Raw genomic sequence first — 23,359 nt, 5'->3', positions numbered from 1 at the left:
TCCTAACCAGAAGAGTAAACTGGATGGGTCCTTTAGAGAAAGAGTGTGAGGGAGATTGTATTATTACTAATTTCAGGAGCCCTAGAATTGTCAGGGACACTTTATTTAGGACCCCTCCCCCCCACACCATGCTAATATTCCATTGTTCCTCCTGTTGGATGCATTCTATAGACATCTGCAACCTGTACAATCATGGCACCCCCCGGTATATCACTATTCTGAGCCAACTAAAAATCCTTTTTATAGCTATCCAGTCCCATTAAGCAATAGATATCAGGCCTTGGGTACACTTTCAGATAGCGATTGACAAAATTATAAAGGGCACGGGGATAGCTTAAAGATGGGGACAAATATGGTGGGGCTCACCGAAAAGATAACAACTATTGATCATAGAAATGCCCCCACAGAGACCCAGGAGACAGGAAGGTGGGACTTTGAGGCTTGTACTAATAACACTCATGGGGAACCAATTGGGATTTTTTTAAGCACTAATAGCCAAATGGAACAAGGAATGGCAATTATTCGTTTATTAGGAATATTAAAGAGTGTCATAACTTTGCTACATGGAATGTCCAAGGTGTACGTAGTAAGATTGAGACAGAGGAGTGGGGTAACATCATCCGCAAACTAGATCTGGTATGTATTCAAGAAACATGATGCATTTCCCCGTCCATATGCAAGGGTTTACCTCACACTTCTTGCCAGCTACTCGCTCGCAATCTAGGAGGGCCAGGGGTGGGCTTCTAGTGTTTATTTTAAACAAACTCTCTTTAGAGGTAAAAAAGACTTCCTGGGAGATGCCATATTTTCAATTGTTATGGCTGAAGCATGGGAGTATGATTGATGTGGTATTAATTAACTATTATGATAATGTTTTTGATTCTATCTGTTGCAGAGTAGCCTATGCACTAGAACAGAACCTACACACATTTCTACGTATTCAATCTAACATTTTAATTTTGTGGGTTGGTGATTTTAACATCCAATCATGTTCTCTACCAATATCCCAAACATGTGGGTTAATCAGTCATGAGGGGGTAGAGTACGATCATTTTTATCATAATGGTTATGGAGAGGGGCTTAACATGATCGAGTCAAAATATGACCTGATGTTAATAGAATGTAAACGAGGTGTTAATGGGGAGGCTATACCATCATTTAGAGGCACAAGGGGCCAGATGTACAAAGCATTTTGCATTTGCATGCAAAACGCGCATCGCGATGCACATTCCCATTTTGCAAGTCGGTACGACTATTTGCGATGTGGTCCGCGATGCAGAATTGCTTTGTGACCGCGAATTCGCAGTTAGCTCCCATGTCAAGTGGGTGCTAACTGATTCGCAAAAGGGAAGGGGTCCCCATGGGGCCCCTTCCCCTTTGTGAATGTCTCCCCAAAATATTTTCAGACCAGGCAGTGGTCCAAAGGACCACTGCCTACTCTGAAAAAATGAAACCAAATGGTTTCCTTTTTTTCAGAGTGTATTGCAACTCGTTTTCCTTTAAGGAAAACGGGTTGCAATACAAAAAGAAAAATCCCTGTGAGTGCAGGGAATTGCACGGGGGTCGCAAATTGCGACCCACCTCATTAATATTAATGAGGTGGGTCTTTGCAACCCCCTTGCGATTCGCAGGTGGTGTCACGGACACCATTCTGCATATGGCTTTGCGAGTCGTTCCAACTCTCAATTTGCAAGTCGCAAAACTATTTCTACCTACATCTGGCCCTAAATCTTTGTCTGTAATTGATCATATTGTAACCTCCTCATTTGCCAATATTGTATGCAATACCCCCATTATCGTCCAGTCATTACTGAGCGATCATGACCCAATCGTTCTTCCTACAGTATTTTGGGGCCACAAGGAAGAGTTCTATACTATTGCAAACCAGCTAGAGGCTCATAGAACAAATGGGGTGAGACAAAAATGGAAAGACGTGGATCTAGCAGACGTATTCCAGAATATTGTACAAGGATGTTCAGCTGAAACTAGTTATTGTTTACAAAAGGAAATAGTACCCTCACAGTTTCTCAGTAGTTTTAATAGATTTATACCACATACTAAGGCCCTTCATACATACTACCCCCAATATAGGCAGTCTAAGAAGAATAAAGGGTGGTTTGACCGTGCATGCACTAAAGCTAGGGGGTACTTAAACTAGCCCTTCATAAATCTCGCTGAGACTCAGTAGTAATCAGGTCACTACAGATACAATACAGAGAAGCTCTGCAGCAAAGAAAGAAAGAGTTGAGGGAAGAGGCATGGACAAATTTGGCATAGGCGACAGACAAATAATACTAAATTGTTCTAGGAAATAGTAAATGCCCCTTTTTGACCAAATGGGTGACCCTCAAATTGGGTTCTAGTGTATCTTGCGCAGCTTGGGTGGAGCACTTCTCAGAGGTCTTTAAGAAAATGGGTGGGACAGTAGATATACACAGGCAATTGGAGTTGGAGCACCCCAACTATTTACATATCACCATAGATGAGGTTTTATCAGCTATCTCAGTTAGATCCGGGGATAAGGCACCAGGCCCAGATGGGGTATGGGTGGATATTTTTAAATATCAAAGTGACTTTTCGGTACCTATTTTGACAAGCCTGTTTAATATAGCCATGATTGGAGAAATCCCAAGGTCCTGGACCACGTCCATACATGAAAGGTGACAAAGCTGATCCCAAAAACTATTGCTCAATATTATTGCTGCATTCATCTATGACGATCTTTAGTAGGATAATCTTGGCAAGACTTAATGACTGGGCATTGGATATTAATATTCTTTTTCCTGCCCAGTTTGGATTTAGGACAGGACTAGGCACTATAGAACAATGTCTTAATTTAGATCTGATCATAGGGAAGTACACAAAGGCCAAAAAAAGGGGCTCTCTTGCTCTGTTTTGCAGATCTTAGTAGTGCCTTTCATTTAGTTGAGCATGCCCTTCTTTGGACCACATTACTGGATATGGGTGTACTAAGATACATTATTGATTTTATTGCCCACCTTTCTGCAGATCAAACATGCAAAGTCCGCTTCGGCCAACTAGGAGAATGTACTCCCTCTTTTAATATTGGTAGAGGCATAGGCCAAGGCTGCATACTGGCCCCATTATTGCTTTCCTTATATATTAATGGGGTGGATAAGTACCTGCAGGAAATCCAGGCGGGTCACCCCCTTATGTGGCTGGGTGCCCCATACCTGTATTACTCCATGCTGATGATGTGGTCCTGATATCTAGGACCCCAGTGGGGCTTCAAAAACTAATGGATGGTATAGAACAGTTTATGACCACCAAGGGTATGGTGATTAACAAATCTAAAACCTTTACTATGACCTGTGGCCAAAGGATAAAGAAATGTATGAGTTTTTATATTCATAATACTGAGATTACCTCTGTAAAGTCTTTTAGTTACCTGGGTGTATTGTTCTCGAGTAATGGGCAATGGAAAAACAAATTCACCTGGGAAAGAATACGTTAAGAAAGAATTCCAGTGCCATTTTTAGATTTGACAGACTTTTAGGGAGTCGCCCCGTCCCTACTATGACAAAGATCTATAGGGCTACAGAGCTATACACTGTAGTACATGGAGCTGGTGCAATGAGGTACACAAACAGCAGCCTTTTACAACTAGAGGAAAATCAATTTCCAAGTCGTTTGTTATGTGTAACTACATCAGCATCTAATTGGATTGTACATTAAGAGGTGGGCCTTCAGTTCTTGGAGGATGTGTTGTGGGTAAGCCCTCTGCTCCTATGGCGTAGTATTTGGTCTAAGGAGGAAACTGTTTTTACCAAGAAAATTATACTAGAATGTTTAAAAGTGGATAATGCTATGTGTATTCCATGGCTCGCCTTTATTGATTCTTCTTTCAAATCTGTATTCAATATAAATATAAAACTAGACCCAGAGAAAGTGTTGACATTATTAAAGTATCATATAAAGGATACTCTTTTACAACATAGGGCTGACGGTAGGAAAATAAAGGAATCCATGAAATCCACTCCTGGCATTTATATGTTCCTATCACTGGAGGCAAGTAGAGAATACCAATTTGGTGTTACTAATATTCAGCATCGGTTTGTGACAAGACTTAGGCCCTCATTACAACCCTGGTGGTTGGTGATAAAGTGGCGGTAATACCGCCAACAGGCTTGCGGTAACTACCACCAAATTATAACCATGGCGGAAAGAGCTCAGATAGACAGCCACTTTACCACACCAACCGCCAGGGAGGAAACAACACGCACCACAGCGGTAGCTGTCTACAGCGAGGCGGAAGGCAATGTTATGCCCAACATATTATGACAATCCAGTCCGCCACCTTTTCCGGGGGGGTACCAAAGACATCTAAAGCCTGGCAGAAATAGACCTCAGAAGGGAAAGGATTCACCTCTGGAGATACAGGGAACTACAACGCTGCCATGGAGCCTGAGCTGCAGAATTTTCTTATGATCTTCTACGTTCTGCTCCACCACGAACACCAACAGTGAAAAAAAACACAGTGAGTATAGCCGCCTAGCACACAGGGGAGTGAGGGAGGAAAAAGAGAGTGACACACACACGCACAACACACACACCGCCACACCGAACACCATACACACAATCAGATACAATAATAAAAGATATATACCCCGTACCTCTCAGGAATAATGCAAGGACAACACGAATAGATGAAAGTGAGTTAATAAATAAATACATCAAAGATACATACATCCAATCTAAAAGTATATACATATGTACAAATCAAGGGACACTGCCCAGTCCTCAATGTGCGTGGGCCACAGGACCACAACACAAAGTCCAAGGACCCACTTGTCTCCTGCAACAACATGGAGAGAACACGCAGGGGCAAAAGTTCGGAAATAGGTAGGCACCTCAGGGGGACGGAGAACGGGGGCACCTCAGCCGGCAGATGTAACAACACCACTAGTCCTGGAGGGGCCAATATGCCCATTGCTCTTTGTCCTGGGAAGTGCAAGGCCACAGTCTCTCAAGTGGATGACAGGTCCAAATGCTCTGGAGGGGGCAACATGCCCTGTGCTTGGTCCTGGGGAGTGCAAGGCCACAGTCTCTCAAGTGGGTGACTTGCCTACATGCCCGAGAGGGGTCAACATGCCCTGTGCTTGGTCCTGGGGAATGCAAGGCCACAGTCTCTCAAGTGGGTGACTAGCCCACTGGTTCTGGAGGGGGCATCGTGCCCTGTGATCTTCATCCTGGGGAGGATGGGGTAAGTGGGTGCCATACCCACTGGTTCTGGAGGGGGAATCGTGCCCTGTGCTTCTGATCCTGGCGAGGATGAGGTGAGTGAGTGCCATACCTACTGGTTCTGGAGGGGGCATTGTGCTCTGTGCTTCTGATCCTGGGGAGTGCAAATTCACAGTCTCTAAGCTGGATGTCATACCCACAGGATTTGCAGGGAGCAGGCCACAAAACAGCCCATGGAGGCAGGTATAAAGAATTTCCACCAGCGGTGACGGCTGCTCAGTGTTGGCAGTGGTGGTGTTGTGGGGGGAAGCTCTAGCCCATCCCCTGCCGCCTCGGACGGCTGCTCAGTGGTGGTGGTGGTGCTGCTGCTGGTTTTGGGGGGAAGCTCCAGCCCATCCCCTGCAGCCCCGGACAGCTACCAACTGCTGGTGGTGGTGCTGCTGCTGTTGCTGGTGGTGGTTGGTGGGGGGAAGCTCCAGCCCATCCCCTGCAGCCTCGGATGGCTGCTCAGTGTTGGCAGTTGTGCTGCTGCTGCTGGTGGTTGTGGGGGGAAGCTCCAGCCCATCCCCTGCAGCGTCGGACTACTGCCAACTGCTGGGGGCGGTGCTGCAGGTGCTGCTGGTGGTGGTTGTGGGGGGAAGCTCCAGCCCATCCCATGCAGCCTCGGACAGCTGCACAACCATGGTTGGTGGTGGGGGCTCCGACTTTGTCACTGCACCAGGCCCCTTCTCCTTCCTGCTTGCTGGTGCAGGCCCCTTGCCCTTCTTAGCTGCAGCTGGGGATGGCTCCTTGCCCTTCCTGGCAGCAGCTGTGGATGGCTCCTCGACCCTTCCGATCAGCACTTGGGGTAGGCACCCTTTCCGTGAGGCTGGATGGTGGCCTGGATCCTTTACCACCACGAGTTGCTGTGGACTGGGTTACTGAGGTGCTTGCCTGGGTTTTAACCACCTGGGTTTTACCCACCCTGGCCGGACATGAAGGATGGAGGGAGGGGTAGGGAAGAGGTCAATGGTGGAGAGGAAAAACATCTGATGCACATTGGGGCAGGATTAGGGAGAAGGTTTGGGAGTGGATGAAGAGGAAGTGGTTGTGGGAGGTGTCTGTCTGCTGAGTTTGGGTGCAGGTGCATGGGCTGGATGCTGTTGTGAGGTGGATGGCTGTTGGGTGTCTGAGTGCTTGCATTTGTGTACCTTGTGGGGCACAGACACAGTGGGAGAGGACATAGGGGACGTGTGCATGGCTGTTGGGGTGGTGTCTGGCAGTGAGGTGTGTGTCCTGATAGGTGTGTTGGTGATGGTGGTAGTGGATGAGGATGCAATGCATGCAGGTGTCAGTATAGACGCAACTGGGAAGGAGGTGGAGGAGAACGAGGAGGGGGACACAGTGGAGGCAGTGGATATTGCTTTGTCTGCATTTCAATGGTGTTTTTGTGAGTGCCTGTGGGATGATGTGTGGTGCTTGTGTTTGCCTGAACCACTCTTGTGTGTTGTACTGTGTGCATGCTGGTCCGCATGTGTGCTTGGGATAGGTTAGGGTTGAGGGGAATGGGATTGGGTAGAGGAAGTTGGAGGGGGAGGATGGAAACAGGGACAATGGATGCCTTCAGAGAGGAGGCCAGAGCCTGGATTGATCTCTGTTGGCCCGCCAGTGTGAATACCCTCCAGAAATGCATTGGTTTGTTGCATTTGGCCTGCCAGCCCCTGGATGGCATTCACAATAGTTGACTGCCCAACAGAGATGGATCTTAGGAGGTCAAAAGCCTCCTCACTCAGGGCAGCAGGGCTCACTGGGGCAGGGCCTGAGGCGCCTGGGGTGAAGGAGATGCCCACCCTCCTGGGTGAGCGGGGAAGGGAAACTCGCTGAGGGGCTGCTGGGAGGGTGGTGCTGGTACGGGGGTGGCAGCTGTACCTGTAGCTGAGATGGTCACAGAGGTGTCCGCCACTACCAGGGAACTTCCATCGGAGGAGATATCTGTGTCTGAACTGTCCCCTCCAATCTCTGCCGTGGTGCTTTCCTCGCCTTACGTCCCATTGGTGCCCTCACCGTCGGTGGACTCTGCCTCCTGGGTCCTGTGGGATGCAGCTCTCCCCATTGCCGGTGCCACTGCTCCTCCACCAGGTTATGCTAATGCACATAAGGACAGGATGACAAAACAAAAAGGATGGGGGAAGAGACAAAGGGAACACTTGGTCTGTGGCTGCACCAATACCTCTGTTGGCGTACACAGCACCCTCACACACAGGGAACAGCCCCCTGCACTATGCAGTGCACTACCAGTAACAATGCTAGTCACCAGGGCATGGGGGGGGGAAACATACTGCCAACTGCAGCATACCTGGGACCCATACAGCCCTTCCCAGTAGTGGATGCCTACTAGCTAGGAGGAGGAATATTACATCAGAACCCTGCCCAACATGGGACCTACTCTGCAATGTCAGGCCTGGCCTAGGGGAACCACATGACACACATCTCCCACCCGGATACCCCTCTAACATGCGTAAGGTGTGATGATGGGTACTGTACTCACCCCCTTGTGGCTGCTGTGATGCCCTCAAGCGCCCATCCACCTCCAGATAGGCCACCGCCAGTATGCAGGCCATCAGGGGGGTCAGGATTCGGTGGGCAGCCCTTCCTCATTGGGAGGCCATTCCAAGCTGGGCCTTCGTCATCTTCCGTGCCCAGCATCTCAGATCCTCACACTGCTTTCCGACAGCGCCTGCCGTAGACCCCCAGGGTCCGCATGTCCTTGGCAATGGCATGCCATATACCCTTCTTTTGATGGGCACTGATCTGCAGGGAAAATACACACAGGAAAACGCATTACTCAGATGGTCCTGCCTGTTTCACTCATGGCCCACCATACCCCTTCTGTTAGAAATTGGGTTTTTGGTTGGCAGTCAGGTTACCCTCTGTCCAAGCAAGAACCCTCACTCTAGTCAGGGTAAGTCACACACAATCCAAATGATACTGTGCCCACCCTCTGGTAACTTGGCACGAGCAGTCAGGCTTAACTTAGAAGGCAATGTGTAAAGTATTTTCGCAATAAATCATACAATAACACAATATGGCACCACAAAAATACACCACACAGTGTTTAGAAAAATATAGAATATTTATCTGGATATTTGTAGATCAACACAATAAAAGATGCAATAAGAATTTGTAGAAATATCACTTAAAGGTGATATAAAGGGCCTCATTCCGATTCCGGCGGGCGGCGGGCGCCACTTGGCCGCTCTGCGGTCAAAAGACCGCGGAGGCCATTCTGGCTTTCCCGCTGGGCCGGCGGGCGCCCGCCAAAGGAGCGTCCGCCGGCCCAGCGGGAAAGGCCCTGCAACGAGGAAGCCGGCTCCGAATGGAGCCGCCGGAGTTGCAGGGGTGCGACGGGTGCAGTTGCACCCGTCGCGATTTTCACTGTCTGCAAAGCAGACAGTGAAAATCCTGCTGGGGCCCTGTTAGGGGGCCCCTGCACTGCCCATGCCAATGGCATGGGCAGTGCAGGGGCCCCCAGGGGCCCCGACACACCCGTTCCCGCCATCCTGTTCCTGGCGGGTTTTACCGCCAGGACCAGGATGGCCGGAAGGGGGTCAGAATCTCCATGGTGGCGCTGCAAGCAGCGCCGCCATGGAGATTCAGCCCAGCTGGGGGAAATCCGGCGGGAAACCGCCGGACCCGGCTGGGCGACCGCGGCTGTAAAGCCGCTGTCAGAATAACAGAGGAAGCACCGCCAGCCTGTTGGCGGTGTTTCCGTGGTCGTTGATGGTCAGAATGACCCCCAAAGTGTCTTAAGTCTTTAAAAAGCAAACAAAGTCTCTTTCAAGCACAAAGTACCGGGTTTGGAGTGGAAAATCTCTGCAGAGGGCCGCAGAGGAGGAGATGCGTGGAAAAATGGTGTGTGTGTCGGTTTCGCCCCTTCACACACGGACTTCCGTCGTTATTTTTCACGCGGGGAAACGTGCGTCATTTTCATGCACGTGGGCCGACTCCTTCTGTGGGTCGCGGGATTACCTGATGTCCCAGGGTCTATGCGTGGATTCCTCGGCTTGTTATCCGGCTGCGAGTCGTTCCGGGAGGCTGTGCGTGGAATTTTCTTTCTCACGGCAGGCGTCACGTCGATTTCCTCCCTGGAAGTCGGGTGGCGTTGTCCATGCAAGGCCGTGCGTCGAAGTTCCGGTCGCACCGCAGGCGTCGTGTCGAGCGGCATCTTTCTGGATCGCGTGCAGTGAATTTCTCACCGCGGAGCAAGCTGTGCATCGAGTTTTTCAGTGCACGAGGAGTCCAAATGAAAAAGAGAAGTCTTTTTGGTCATGAGGCTTCAGGGAACAGGAGGCAAGCTCTATCCAAGCCCTTGGAGAGCACTTTTGCAGCCAGACAAGAGTTCAGCAAGGTAGCAGGCCAACAGCAAGGCAGCAGTCCTTTGTAGAAAGCAGACAGGTGAGACCTTTGAGCAGCCAGGCAGTTTTTCTTGGCAGGATGCAGGTTCTGGTTTAGGTTTCTTCTCCAGCAAGTGTCTGAGGTGGTAGGGCAGAGGCCCTGTTTTATACCCAAATGTGCCTTTGAAGTGGGGGAGACTTCAAAGAGTGGCTTAGAAGTGCACCAGGTCCCCTTTCAGTTCAATCCTGTCTGCCAGGGTCCCAGCAGGGGGTGTGGCAGTCCTTTGTGTCAGAGCAGGCCCTCCACCCTCCCAGCCCAGGAAGACCCATTCAAAATGCAGATGTATGCAAGTGAAGCCGAGTACCCTGTGTTTGGGGTGTGTCTGAGTGAATGCACAAGGAGCTGTCAACTAAACCTAGCCAGACGTGGATTGTAAGGCACCTAAAGATTTAAGTGCAGAGAAATGCTCACTTTCTAAAAGTGGCATTTCTAAAATAGTAATATTAAATCCAACTTCACCAGTCAGCAGGATTTTGTATTACCATTCTGGCCATACTAAATATGACCTCCCTACTCCCTTCAGATCAGCAGCTGCCACTTCAACAATGTATGAGGGCAGCCCCAATGTTAGCCTATGAAGGGAGCAGGCCTCACAGTAGTGTAAAAACGAATTTAGGAGTTTTACACTACCAGGACATGTAAACTACACACGTACATGTCCTGCCTTTTACCCACCCAGCACCCTGCTCTAGGGGTTACCTAGGGCACATATTAGAGGTGAGTTATATGTAGAAAAAGGGGAGCGTTAGGCTTGGCAACTACCTTTAAATGCCAAGTCGAATTGGCAGTGAAACTGCACACACAGGCCTTTCAATGGCAGGCCTGGGACAAGGTAAAGGGGCTACTTGAGTGGGTGGCACAACCAGTGCTGCAGGCCCACTAATAGCATTTAATCTACAGGCCCTAGACACATACAGTGCACCTTACTAGGGACTTATAAGTATATTAAATAGTCTGATTGGGTATGATCCAAAGTTACCATGTTTAAAGGGAGAGAGCATATGCACTTTAGCACTGGTTAGCAGTGGAAAAGTGTGCAGAGTCTAAAAGCCAGCAAAAACAGAGTCCAAAAAGTGGAGGGAGGCAGGCAAAAAGTTAGGGGTGACCACCCTAAGGCATGTCAGGTCTAACACCTTCCCATCCCCATTTGCACAGACATGGCCTAGCACACAAGCTGCATGTCGCCCAGGGGTCATCCATCAATCTCCCTCACATGAGGCCTTCACACACACCGCTTCATGCATTCATGCCACATGCATCGTGCTCACAGTAGACTCACCGGTTGGTCTGGAGGCCCATACAGTAGTCCGTACTGGGTTAGGACCCCATCCACCAGTCGCTCCAACTCTGCCGAGGTGAAGGCAGGGGCCCTTTCCCCAGTCACAGGAGCCATGGTAGCTTCCAGACACAGGTCACAACAGCACATGCAGTGTAGGTCCTCTCCTGTTGAAGGTCAGTTAGCAAGTGAGGGAACAGATAGAAAATGCCGGTCACGTCCATGGCGGTGCATACCGTCACCGCCGGTGTACATCACCATTAACCACTGTACCCCATAGGTGCCAATATTATCCAATGAAGCGTTGCACTGCAGTTCCCGTCCGCCTCCCACAATGGCGCACAACGTCAGAGGAATTACCTCAATTCCACTTGTCCATTCACACAGGACAGGCAAACTCCATTTCTGAGGAGGGGGGCAGGCCCTGGATTATAACTGTGTCACAGTTCACAATTGTACAATCTGGACAAATGCCACAAATACATTTAAAAATAACATCATGCATTGTACTATTGTGGCTACAATGTACAGTTTATGACCGGCTCCTCACTCTTTTGCCCCCGAGATTGCAACCGCTGCGGAGGAATAGGAGATGGAGATATACCCCGGTGTACAGACCCCTGGTAGACTTGGCAACAATGCAGCACAGGCACATTATCCTCACCTACAGACTTGACAGGGCCACAATCAAGGAGCTGTGTGCCCAACTGGAGCCTGACCTGATATCTGCTATTCGTCACCCCACTGGGATCCCCCCTCTTGTGCATGTCCTGGCTGTACTCCATTCCCTGACAACTGGTGCTTTCCAAGTGACAGTGGGCTTGGCAGCAGGATAGTCACAGCCAATGTTCTCAATAGTGCTGACCAGAGTGTTGTCTGCCCTGATTAAACACATGTGCAGTTACATTGTTTTCCCCCAAGCGAATGATTTGGCCACAGTGAAGGCTGACTTCAATGCAATGGGACGCATCCCAAACATAATTGGGGCAATTGATGGAACACATAGGGGCATATTTATACTCTGTTTGCGCCGGAATTGCGTCATTTTTGTTTACGCAAATCCGACGCAAAACTAACTCCATATTTATACTTTGGCGTTAGACCCGTCTCGCGCCAAAGATCTTGGAGTTTGCGTCATTTTTTAGCGTGGACACCTTCCTTGCGTTAATGATATGCAAGGTAGGCGTTCCCGTCTAAAAAATGACTCCGAGGCATGTGCGCCGTATTTATACTCCCAGGCAAAAATGACGCCCGGGAGTGGGCGGGTCAAAAAAAATGACGTCCAGCCGCTTTAGCGTAATTTTTTAGCGCCTGGTCAGGGCAGGCGTTAAGGGACCTGTGGGCTCGGAAGGAGCCCAGAGGTGCCCTCCCATGCCCCCAGGGACACCCCCTGCCACCCTTGCCCACCCCAGGAGGACGCCCAAGGATGGAGGGACCCATCCCAGGGAACTTAAGGTAAGTTCAGGTAAGTTTTTTTTATTTTATTTTTTGTGGCATAGGGGGGCCTGATTTGTGCCCCCCTACATGCCACTATGCCCAATGACCATGCCCAGGGGACAGAAGTCCCCTGGGCATGGCCATTGGGCAAGGGGGCATGACTCCTGTCTTTGCTAAGACAGGAGTCATGTCAATGGAGGATGGGAGTAAAAAAAAAATGGCGCAAATCGGGTTGAGGCAGATTTTTTGCCTCAGACCGACTTGCCCCATTCTTTGACGCCCAAGCTCCATTTTCCCCTACGCCGGCGCTGCCTGGTGTGGGTCATTTTGTTTGACGCACACCAGTCAGCTCCGCCGGCTAACGTCATTCCATAAATAAGGCGCCCGCATGGCGCTTTGGAATGGCGTTAGCCGGCGTTACATTTTTTGACGCACAACTGCGTTGGCGCAGTTGTGTGCCAAAAAGTATAAATACGGCCCATATTGTATATGTCCCCTCCCCCCGGCAAAATCCTCATGTCTACAGTAATCGAAAGAGTTTTGATTCCATGAATGTCCAGATGGTGTGCCTGGTGGACCAGTACATCTCCCACGTCAATGCGAAGCATCCTGGTCTGTGCATGATGCCTTTATCCTGGGGAATAGCAGCATCCCAAATGTGAAGGCCCAACTACAGAGGCACCGTGTCTGGCTAATAGGTGAGCCCTGGTCCCCACCCAGTGGACGTTGGTGTATGGGTATGATGTAGGCCACAAGGGAGAGTGTGTGGCTAAATGTTGTCCCTCAATATTTGCAGGTGACTTTGGTTACCCCAACCTATCATGGCTACTGACCCCTGTATGGAATCCCAGGACAAGGGCAGATGAACATTACAATAAAGCACATGGGTGAACAAGAAGGATCATGGAACGTACCTTTGGCCCCTGAAGGCCAGGTTTCGTTGCCTCCATCTAACAGGTGAATCCCTATGCTACTCACCCAAGAAGGTCTGCCAGATAATCGTAGCATGCTGCATGTTGAATAACCTTGCCTTGAGATGCCATGTGCCTTTTCTGCAGGAGGAGGAGGCTGGAGATGGCCGTGTGGCAGCAGTGGACCCTGTGGACAGTGAAGATAAGGAGGCAGAGGATGAGGATGAGAACAACAGAACTGCAGTGATTTGACAATATGTCCAATAACACACAGGTAAGACAGTGGTACTTCACATTTCATTGTCTTTTTTTTTTTTTTTAGATTGTCACTGGCAGGCTGTGATTTCCCACTTCTATGCCCACTCACTGTACCATTTGGTAACTCTTTTTGCAGATGTTGGTGCCCCACTATCACTCCTGGTTTGTTCACTGCAGCCAACTACAGGTCTATCCAATGTGCACATTATTGTACAGTTGAATTCATTGTTTGAGCCTTGTTAATCTAATACATACTTAAATCATTTGACATACTCCATACCTGTATTTTTTCAAATTGTGTTGATTGCAGTGCTAAGAAGAAAAGGGGGGGGGGGGGTGGGTGCAATGGGCTGGGGTGATGATGGAGGAAAGTCCAAGGTATAGTTCCAGTCTATTTGTAGCACACGTACATTGTCCAATGGGGCATAGGAAGGGGAGCAATAGCAGTTCAAGGTGGACAGGGTGGACAGGGTGACAGAGTGGGACACAATGGTGACAATCAGGAGAGTCTTATTTTCTGGCAGGGGTCTTGGCAATAGTCTCTGGCTTCTGCCTGGATCGCAGGGAATGTTTGTGGGGTGGTTCTCCTTCTGCAGCGGGAGGGGTTCTGGTGGCCTGTTGGTCCTGTGGCGGAGCCTCCTGTCCACTAGCGGCAGCGGAGGTGGAAGGTTGTTTCATTGTCTGGCTAGTGGCAGTGGCCCGCTGTTGTGAGGCTGCCTCCCTCATAATGTTGCCCATGTCTGGCAGCACCCCTGCAATGGAGAGCAGGGTGGTGTTAATGGCCTACAGGTCCTCCCTGGCCAAGTGTATTCTGGGAATGTTGTTGTGCTCCCAGGATCTCAGAGAGTGGCTCCTGGAGAGACTGTTCCCTGGGCCTGTCCCCCCCTGGCGCACAGCAGTCCTCCCCGTATCGCTGTTGTCCTGTGCCTCTGTCCCCTGAACAGTGTGCCCACTGCCACTGACCCCAGGTCCCTGATTGTTTGGGGGCGAGATGTGCCCTGGGGTCCCTGTAGTGGTGGACAGACTGCTGATTGACGTGTCCTGGGGACAGAGGTATGGGTAAGCTGGGTGGGTGCTGTGGTGGTGTTTCAAGATGGGGGAGGCTCTGTGGTGGTGTGTGACTGTGCCTGGGTAACCGACTGTCCACAGGTCCCTGATGGGCCAGGTTGGCCATCCATAACCAGGCGATCTGAGTCACTGTCATCACTGTGGGCCTCTTCTGTGGGGGGACTGGCTAGTGCTGACACCTCTTCTCCGGTGATATTGGCTTGGAGACCTGTGGGGATGTGAATGCTGTGTTATTGTTTCTGTGTGTGACATTTTGTGCATGAGTGGGTTGCCCTCTTAGGTTATATTTGCCCTGGCAGCTTTAACTTGTTTGAGTTGGTATGTGGTGGGCTAGCTGATTCTCTCCAGTGTGCATGCTTTTGCGATAGGTGTCCTTGCAGGTCTGTGAGTGGTGTTCATGCATTGTTGGTGCATGCAGGGCTTGGCATTGGGATGGGTGAGATGTGATGGTGGGGTGTGTGAGTAGTGGTGCAGTAAAGGGAGTGATGGTAGGGGTATGTGATGGCATGCAGGTAGGGTGGTGATAGAAATAGAGAGTTGACTTACCAGATTCCAGTCCTACTGTTACTCCTACCAGGTCCTCAGGATGCACGATTGCCAAGACTTGCTCCTCCCATGTTGTTAGTTGTGGGGTAGGAGGTGGGGGTCCACTGCCAGTCCTCTGTACACCTAGTTGGTGTCTTGCTGCAATGGATTGCACCTTCCCCCATAGGTTGTTCCGCCTCTTCCTGATGTCATCCCTTGTTCTGGGCTGCTGTCCCACAGCGTTGATACTGCCCACGATCCTCCGCCATAGCTCCATCTTCCTAGCAATGGATATCTGCTGCACCTGTGCTCCAAATAGCTGTGGCTCTACCCGGATGATTTCGTCCATCATGACCCTTAGCTCTTCCTCAGAGAATCTGAGGTGTCATTGTGGTGCCATGGGTGTTGTGTGAGTAGTGTGGGTGAGGGTGTGTCGGGTGATGTGTTGGGGTGTGTGTTGTGAGGTGCATGGGTGGTGTATTGGTGATGGTGGTGTGTGGCTCTGGTCTTGTCTGTGGTCTTGCTGTCTCTCTCCGGTAGCAATTGATTGTAATGGTAAAGGGCTGTGGGTAATGTGGGTGTGTGTTTTATAGTATTTTGGGGGTGTGGTGTGTGTATGGCTGTCGGGTGTGTGCTATTTAAATAGACCAATGTAGTGGTGCTTTGTTTGAGTGTGTGTATTCTGAGCGCGGCAATATGTACCGGCAATGGTTTACCACTATTGAAGGCCCACAGTTGTGATTTGTGGGTCATAATATGATGGGCGTAGTTCTGTTGCTGTAACAGTGTGGGTTTTGATACCGCCAGTTTATCGCTGACCTTTGGTGTGGCGGATTTGTGTCTGTGGCTGAATAGTGACGGATTGGTGTGTGTCATAATATGGTAAACGGATATCCGCGGCAGTATGTCGGCGGCAGTCAGCATGGCGGTAAGTGGAATTTACCACCAATGTCATAATGAGGGTCTAAGACTGGGTATAGTGCATCACTTAGTAGCATTCCCCAGAATTAGGTCTTGTCCCCTTGTGACATTCAGTTGCCCCTGTGATGGGATAAGTAAACAAAGTACTCTGCGCTTTATGTTATTTTGTAGGTTTTATGAACATCTTAGAATTTTTTATCTTAAACCCCTTATTAAACAAAACAGCATTAGAACCCATCTGGTGGCACTGGAATATTTTTTAACACTTAACAATACATATGTATGTTATAGGGTGGCTTTATATATCCTAAATGCCATACAAATCAGGAACAGTCTTGTTTTTATTCCTTGGGATACCCATTAAGTGCAATAAACGAGTTCTTTATATTCTCTTTTTGTGATAATTGTTACTGTGAACTTGGGAGGGGGTCAATATTAATGTTATTTTACATTATATATTTATGTTTTATTTTTTGTAGTTAGCATCTGTATTATGAATTAAGATAAAAAGCATGTTGATTATGTATTTCTATTTATGTGTTTTTATGGCTATTTTGTATTGGCCGATTAAAGTTGATAAACTGAAAATGAAAGTGAATTCCCAATGCTGGCTTGTGAGAGGTGTAGGTCTCACAGTAGTGGAAAATGACCTTGGGAGTTTTTAACTACCAGGACATGTGAAGTTTAAAAGCACACGTCCTACCCTTAAGTTACATAGCACCCTGTTCAATGGGCTAATTAAGGCCTACCTCATGGATGACTTATATGTAATAAAAGGGGGGTTTAGGAGTTGGCAAGGGGTTTTAAATGCCAATCCAAGCAGCAGTGAAACTGCATACACAGTCTTTGCAGTTGCAGGCCTGAAACATGTTTAAAGGGCTACTTAAATGGGTGGCACAATCGGTGCTGCAGGCCCACTAGTAGCAATTAATTTACGGGTCCTAGGTATATCGTATACTACCTTACAAGGGACTTACAAGTAAATTAAATAAGCTAGTTGTGGATACACCAATGTTACTTTGTATAGGAGAGAACACGGGCACTTTAGCAGTGGTCAGCAGTGGTAAAGCACTCAGAGTCTTAACACCAATAAAAAGGTATACCACAAATGTGAGGCAAACAGGCAAAATGTTTTGGGGTTTGGGGAAAGACTTCTCTAAGGTTGACAGATCTAACATGTGACCCCACCAGCAGAAAGTAGGGAGAGCTGCCCAACCTCTTTGAAGTTCTCATCACTAAGGTAGTAAAACCCTGATAGACCATTAGCATTGGCATGGTCTCCCCCTGTTCTTTTTTCAACCCTGAAGTCCATACCCTGTAGGGAAATGGACCACCTCAACTATTTTGTATACTTACCTTCCCCCTCCCTCATTTGCTTGAGCCACCTGAGGGCACTGTGGTTAGTCTGGATCAGAAAGTGAGTGCCAAAAGAGTATTGCCTTAACTTCTTCAGTGCCCAAACCACAACAAAAATCTTCTCTTTCTATAGCACCCATCCTCTCTTCCTTAGGATGTAACCTCCTGGAGATGGGGGCTACAGGTTGTTCCAGGCTCTCTTCTTTTAGCTATGATAAAACTGACCCAGGCCATGTTGTGAGGCATCTGCTTGAATCATAAACCCCTTAGAGAAGTTAGGGGCCTTGAGCACAGGGGCTGTACACATGGCTTGCTTCAGGGAGTCAAATGCTTTTTGGCATGTCTCTATCCAAATCACATTGCTGGTCTGCTTCTTAGAAGTCAGCTCTGTCAAAGGGGCAACAATGGTGCCATATCCCTTAACAAACCTCCTGTAGTACCCGGTAAGTCCCAAGAATGCCCTGACCTCAGTCTGGGATATAGGGGTACTCCCAGGCCATGATGGTCTCTATCTTGGCCTGAAGGCGCTGCACCTTACCCCTGCCCACCTTGCATCCCAAGTACACCACAGACCCCTGTCCTATCTTGCCCTTACTGGTCTTGATGGTCAGGCCTGCTTGTTGCAAAGTCTGAAGCACTTCCTGGAGTTGAAAGAAGTGGCCCTTCCAGCTTCTACTGAAGACAGCTATGTTATCCAGATAGGGAGGTGAAAACACCTCCTTGCTAGCGAGGGCCTGCTTCTATAACCTCTGGAAAGAGACAGGGGCATTTTTGAGTCCAACAGGTATCACACAAAAATTGGTAATGGCCCTCTATAGTGGTGAAGGCTGACCTCTCCTTGGTACCATCAAGGGTGATCTGCTAATTCCCTGATGTAAGATCAAAGGTACTTAAGTACTGGGGAGCCACCAACTGGCCAATCGGCTCAACAGCCTGGGAGATGGGATGAACATCTAGCTTAGTCACTACATTTAGACCTCTCTAGTCCACACAGAACCTCAGTTCAGATGGGGTTCCAGGTGAGGCAGCTTTTGGTACCAGAACCTCAAGGCTGGACCAGGGGCTAATAGAGGGTTCTATCACCCCCAACTCCAGCATTTTAGAGACTTCACTCTTCATGCCGGCCCTCACCTTATTTGATAACCTGTAAAACTTATTCTAGACAGGGATCTAGTATCCTGTGTCCACATTATGGGTACACAAGTGGGTAATCCTAGGAGCAAGGGAGAACAAAGAGTCAAACTGTTCCAACATTTGGCGGCATCTCTCTGTTGTTTAGGAGCTAGACAGGAGGAAATGAGCTCTCCCTACACCAACCCATCTTTCTCCTTGGAGTTCAAGAGGTCAAGGAGAGGCTCACTCTCCTCCTCCTCTTCTCTGTCTGTCACAACAGCATAGTTAATTCAGACCTCTCAAGTGGGGTTTAAGGTGATTGATGTGGAGCACTCTGTGTGGATCCCTGGGGGTTTTAAGGTGCACCAGTTAAATGTCCTTACCCTTCCTCTCAATTAGTTCGTAGAGCCAAGTCCAATGGTCTTAGAGGGCCCTAGGTTTCACTGGTTCCATAACCCACACTTTTTGCTCAGGCTGAAATTCCACAGTGGTAGAATCTGGTCATACCACTTTTTCTTCACAGCCTGGATGGCATGAAAAGTTGTCTGAAGTTGGCTTCCACCACTTAGCCATTTGGCTCCTCAAGCCGAACATGTAAGTCACAACATCCTGGGGCATCTTCCTGGGAGCTTGCTCCCATCCTTTCTTTACCAAACCAAAGGTCCTCTGAAATGGTGTCCATACAGAAGCTCAAACAGGCTGAAGCCTACTCCCCTCTGTGGTATCTCTCTGTAGGCAAACAGCAGGTGTGGCAAGACAATATCACACATTTTCCTCAAGGCCTCAGGTTAGCCTCTGATCATGCCCTAAGAATATTCTGGAATCTCTCAACAAGCCTGTTTGTTTGGGGGTGGTAAGGAGTGGAGAAATTGTAGGTTAACCCATACTCCTTCCACATAGACTGCATGTAAGCAGACATGAAGTTTGTGCCCCTGTTAGACACAACTTTCTTTGGGAAACCCACTTAGGTAAAAATCCCCATCAGGTCTTTTGTCACTGCAGGTGAAGTCCTGGTACTCAGAGGGATTGGCTCTGGGTACCTATTGTAATGATCCATCAGAACAAGGATATACCTGTAGCTTGATGCAGTCAGGTGATCAATAGGCCTAACAATGTTGATGCCCGCCCGCTCAAAGGGTGTGCCAACTACAGGCAAGGAATTAAGGGGGGGGGCTTTTAACCTCTGCCCTGTCTTCCCACTGGCCTGGCAGGTAAAGCGCATCCTATAGAATATATCTGAGGAAGTTCTGATCTTGGACCAATAGAAGTGGGGGACAGGCCTAGCAAAGGTCTTGTCTTGGCCCAAGTTTCCTGCCAGGGGAATCTTGTGAGCCAGCTCCAGAAAGAAGGTCTAGTAGCTTTGGGGACCACCAGGGCCCTTGTTGCCCAATACACAGTTGCCTTAGACTCACTGCAAAGGAAGTTGTCCTCCCAGTAAATGTGACAGCTCCATAACTGTTCGGCTTCAGCTTGGTGCCTCATGCCCGCAAGGGTTTGACACTCCATTTGTACCCCACAGAACTCCTCCCTTGTAGAGCCTTCTTCTACAGACCATCCAGCAAGTGTAGGCAGGTCACCAAGTGAAGCAATGTTCTCCTCAGTAGACTCTGGGTCCGCCACCACAGGTGCCCCATCCATCTCACTGTGGTGCATTTAGGGATTATTTTCCAGAATGTATGCCTTTACTCTTTTAAGCAGTTGGCTGGGCCATTGTTCCAGGCTTCAGCCCTTTCTGATTCCCCTCTGGGCAGCCATGGACCTTGTTGTGGCACAGATCCAGTCCGGTAACCCCAACATCTCTACATGAGCCTTCAGCTCCACTTATTTCCGGATAGTGTACTTGAGATCATTACCAAACAAACAGTCCACAGGCATGGCAGGTCTCACAGTGTCCTTCAGAAGTCGTGAAACCTCCCCCTTCTCAAATGGAACAAGGGCCACAGAGTAGTGACCCTCTCTGTTGTGAGCTACCACAACCTGGTGAAATGCACTGGGGACACCAGCTGACTCCTTACCATAGTCATGCTGGCACCAGTATCCCTCAGAGCTTCAGCACCATGCCCATTGATGGAGACCCATTGCCTAAACTTTGCTGTAGTTAGGGGCACATGGATCTTAGGAACCATCTCACTGTCACCAAGAGACACTAGTGTAACCCCAATAAACTTCCCTCTAGTGGGAGGTGTGCTCCTTTTGTACACATTTAGAATCTCTCTTGTAGTGTCCATACTCGAACCACTCATAGCACTTGAGAGTTTTGGGCTGCTGACATTTGTCAGGGTAGTTTTTCTCTTGGTGGCCAGATTGGGAATGAGAACCAGACCTTTTTCCCCTGTGAGTTGTTCTGTTCTGGGGGCCTTTACAGAACTCTGCCTTTTTATCTCCCCCTTCTCCTTCTGGTGGGAACCTTGCCCACCCTTTTGTGATTCCCACCAGATGCATTCTTGGACACTCTTGTGCTGTCCCAGATGTCCCCCTCTGAAGATTGCTATCAACCAGGTGTTGACACAGCTCTTAAAAACAACTATCAAGCATGTGCACCTTTAAGATAAAGTTGTAATGCCGTGAATAATCATCAACATTGCTGCCCCTCATCCAGCCAATCAGTGCCCTACTGGAATAATCCAATAAATCCACCCATGTTCATGATGAGATCTTGTGGCTGCCCCTGAATCTGAGCTCATACAACCTCAGGTGTCAGTCTAAACTTTCTGACTAGGATGGCCTTCATTGCAGTGAAGCACGTCCGGTTCTCTACCTTTAGTGTAAAGAGTGTGTCTCTTCCTACTATGGGTATATTCTTCCATAAACTACTACCCCAGAACACCCCAGGGACCTTGTGAACTCTTACAGTCACTCCATATGCTGCAAATCCTTTGCCTATGTCAACCCCCACCGCATAACTGGGCACCACATTCTTGAGTATCCTGAATGTAGACTTACCAGTGGACACTGAAGGTATGCTGCCACCCTTGCTGTTGCTGGACCCTATTAATTGGGCTTTTATGTCAAGCTCTTTGAGATTCAGCTCATGGGAAAATTTCCTCTCCTCCATGGCCTCCTTTCCTCATTAGCCTGATCCAATTTAGAAAGCTCCAGCTTGAGTTTTCTTTCTTCCCTTCTGTCTACTAGCTCCACTGCGGACAGGTCTTGCTGGAGACTCTGCTCTCTGATCTGAGAAATACCACTGCTCCTGGCAAGCTGCTGGCCCTTTCCACAGGTAGTTCCAAAGTAACAACAGATTTCAGATTCAGGTTACCTTCCTCCTCTGGAATTTGCCACTCCTCCTCTGGAATGTCATCCCCTGCAACCAGGGTTTCAGTCAGGCTCTCAATACTTTCTGCAGCTCCACCTTCCTGACAAAGCCTTTTGTAGAAACTTGAACAACATTACAGATATCTTTCAGCTGAAGCGCAGTGTAAGACTCCAACCTGGGCAGCTCAATCTCAGTTTCTACAGGTGCAGGTTCTTCTTCGCCAGAGTCAGACATAATTTAGCAGGAAAATCAAAATGCCAATCAGGGAGAACTGAAAGGAATTTGAAATGGTGTTAGTGTAGAGTTGTCGTGAACTGAGCTACTATATGGTATTGCACAAACACAATACCCATCCTCACTGCGGATCACAAATGTTACAACTGGGTTTCTGGTTGCCAGAGTAAGCACTCTGTACAAGCAGGAACCTCCACTTCTAATCAGGGTAAGCTAGATACACATATAGAGATAACATGTGCTCACCTTCTGGTACTTTGGCACGTAGCAGTTAGGCTTATATAAGGAGCCAGTGTGTATTTGTGCAATACACAGTGAAACTGCACATTCAGGCTCTGCATTGACATGCCTGAGACATGTTTAAAGGGGTACTTAAGTGGAGAATCAGTGCTCCTGGCTCACTAATAGCATTTAATTTCAGTCCCTGGGTATAAGGTTAACCTCTTTGCAAGGGAATTACAAGTAAATTAAATATGCCTATTGTGGATACACCAATGTTACCATGTTTAGAGGAGAAGCACATACACTTTAGCACTGGTCAGCAGTGGTAAAGTGCTCAGAGTCCTAAGACCAAAAAAATGATAGAGGAAAAATGTACGACAAACAGGCACACAGTTTGGGTGACGACCACCCTAAGGCTGACAGGTATAATAGGGCATCAGCATTAATGTAGATGTTAGTGGGATGACATATCATCTGATGAAAACTGCAGCAAGCTTCCAGCTTTAAGTTACCTGACTGAAAAGTGGGTGTACATCATTAAAGGTTGAAGATGGCAACTAGATGGAGGACAAAGAGGAATGCACAGTAGTGGTTAGAGCCTTCATGCTCCAGAACTTGCAATAAACTCAACAATAAAGCTAAAACTAAGGAAACAAACAGAATATAAAAAGATTAGCTATTCTAGCTTTACAGGGGTGGCTTCAGGAAAAACACAATGCTGCAACATGATTAACAAGATCTGAGTCCCGGATGTTATTGAGGCTACAGACAAACATGCTTCAGCATTTACACTGATTTTCAGGTTCTCAGGTTTCCTATATTAATATCCAATTCATCTGCCAGGACATCAGCAGCAGAAGTAAATATCCCCGTTTTGCCATTTGGAATCAGTGGCACTAACCTTGGTATACCCTTGAGTGGTCATGAACCAAGTAAGCAGATCAGAGAGTAAAGACACATCTAAAAGCCCCCTTTATTCTTTAGTATACTCTCGTTTCCTTTCACCTCGCTACTCAGCAACAAAATAATGCTGCTCTTGAAGCCGAGTAGGTGATGCCCTTTCTGATCATAGGGTGTGGGATGTGATTTCATTGCTTAATTTGTAGTAAAAAAATAAATGATGATGCAAAAAATGTTTTTAGGGGG

Source organism: Pleurodeles waltl, chromosome 3_1 (genome assembly GCF_031143425.1).
Source record: "Pleurodeles waltl isolate 20211129_DDA chromosome 3_1, aPleWal1.hap1.20221129, whole genome shotgun sequence".
Classification (NCBI taxonomy): Eukaryota; Metazoa; Chordata; class Amphibia; order Caudata; family Salamandridae; genus Pleurodeles; species Pleurodeles waltl.
The sequence above is the reverse complement of the archived record's forward strand: the minus strand, read 5'-3'. Positions refer to the sequence as shown.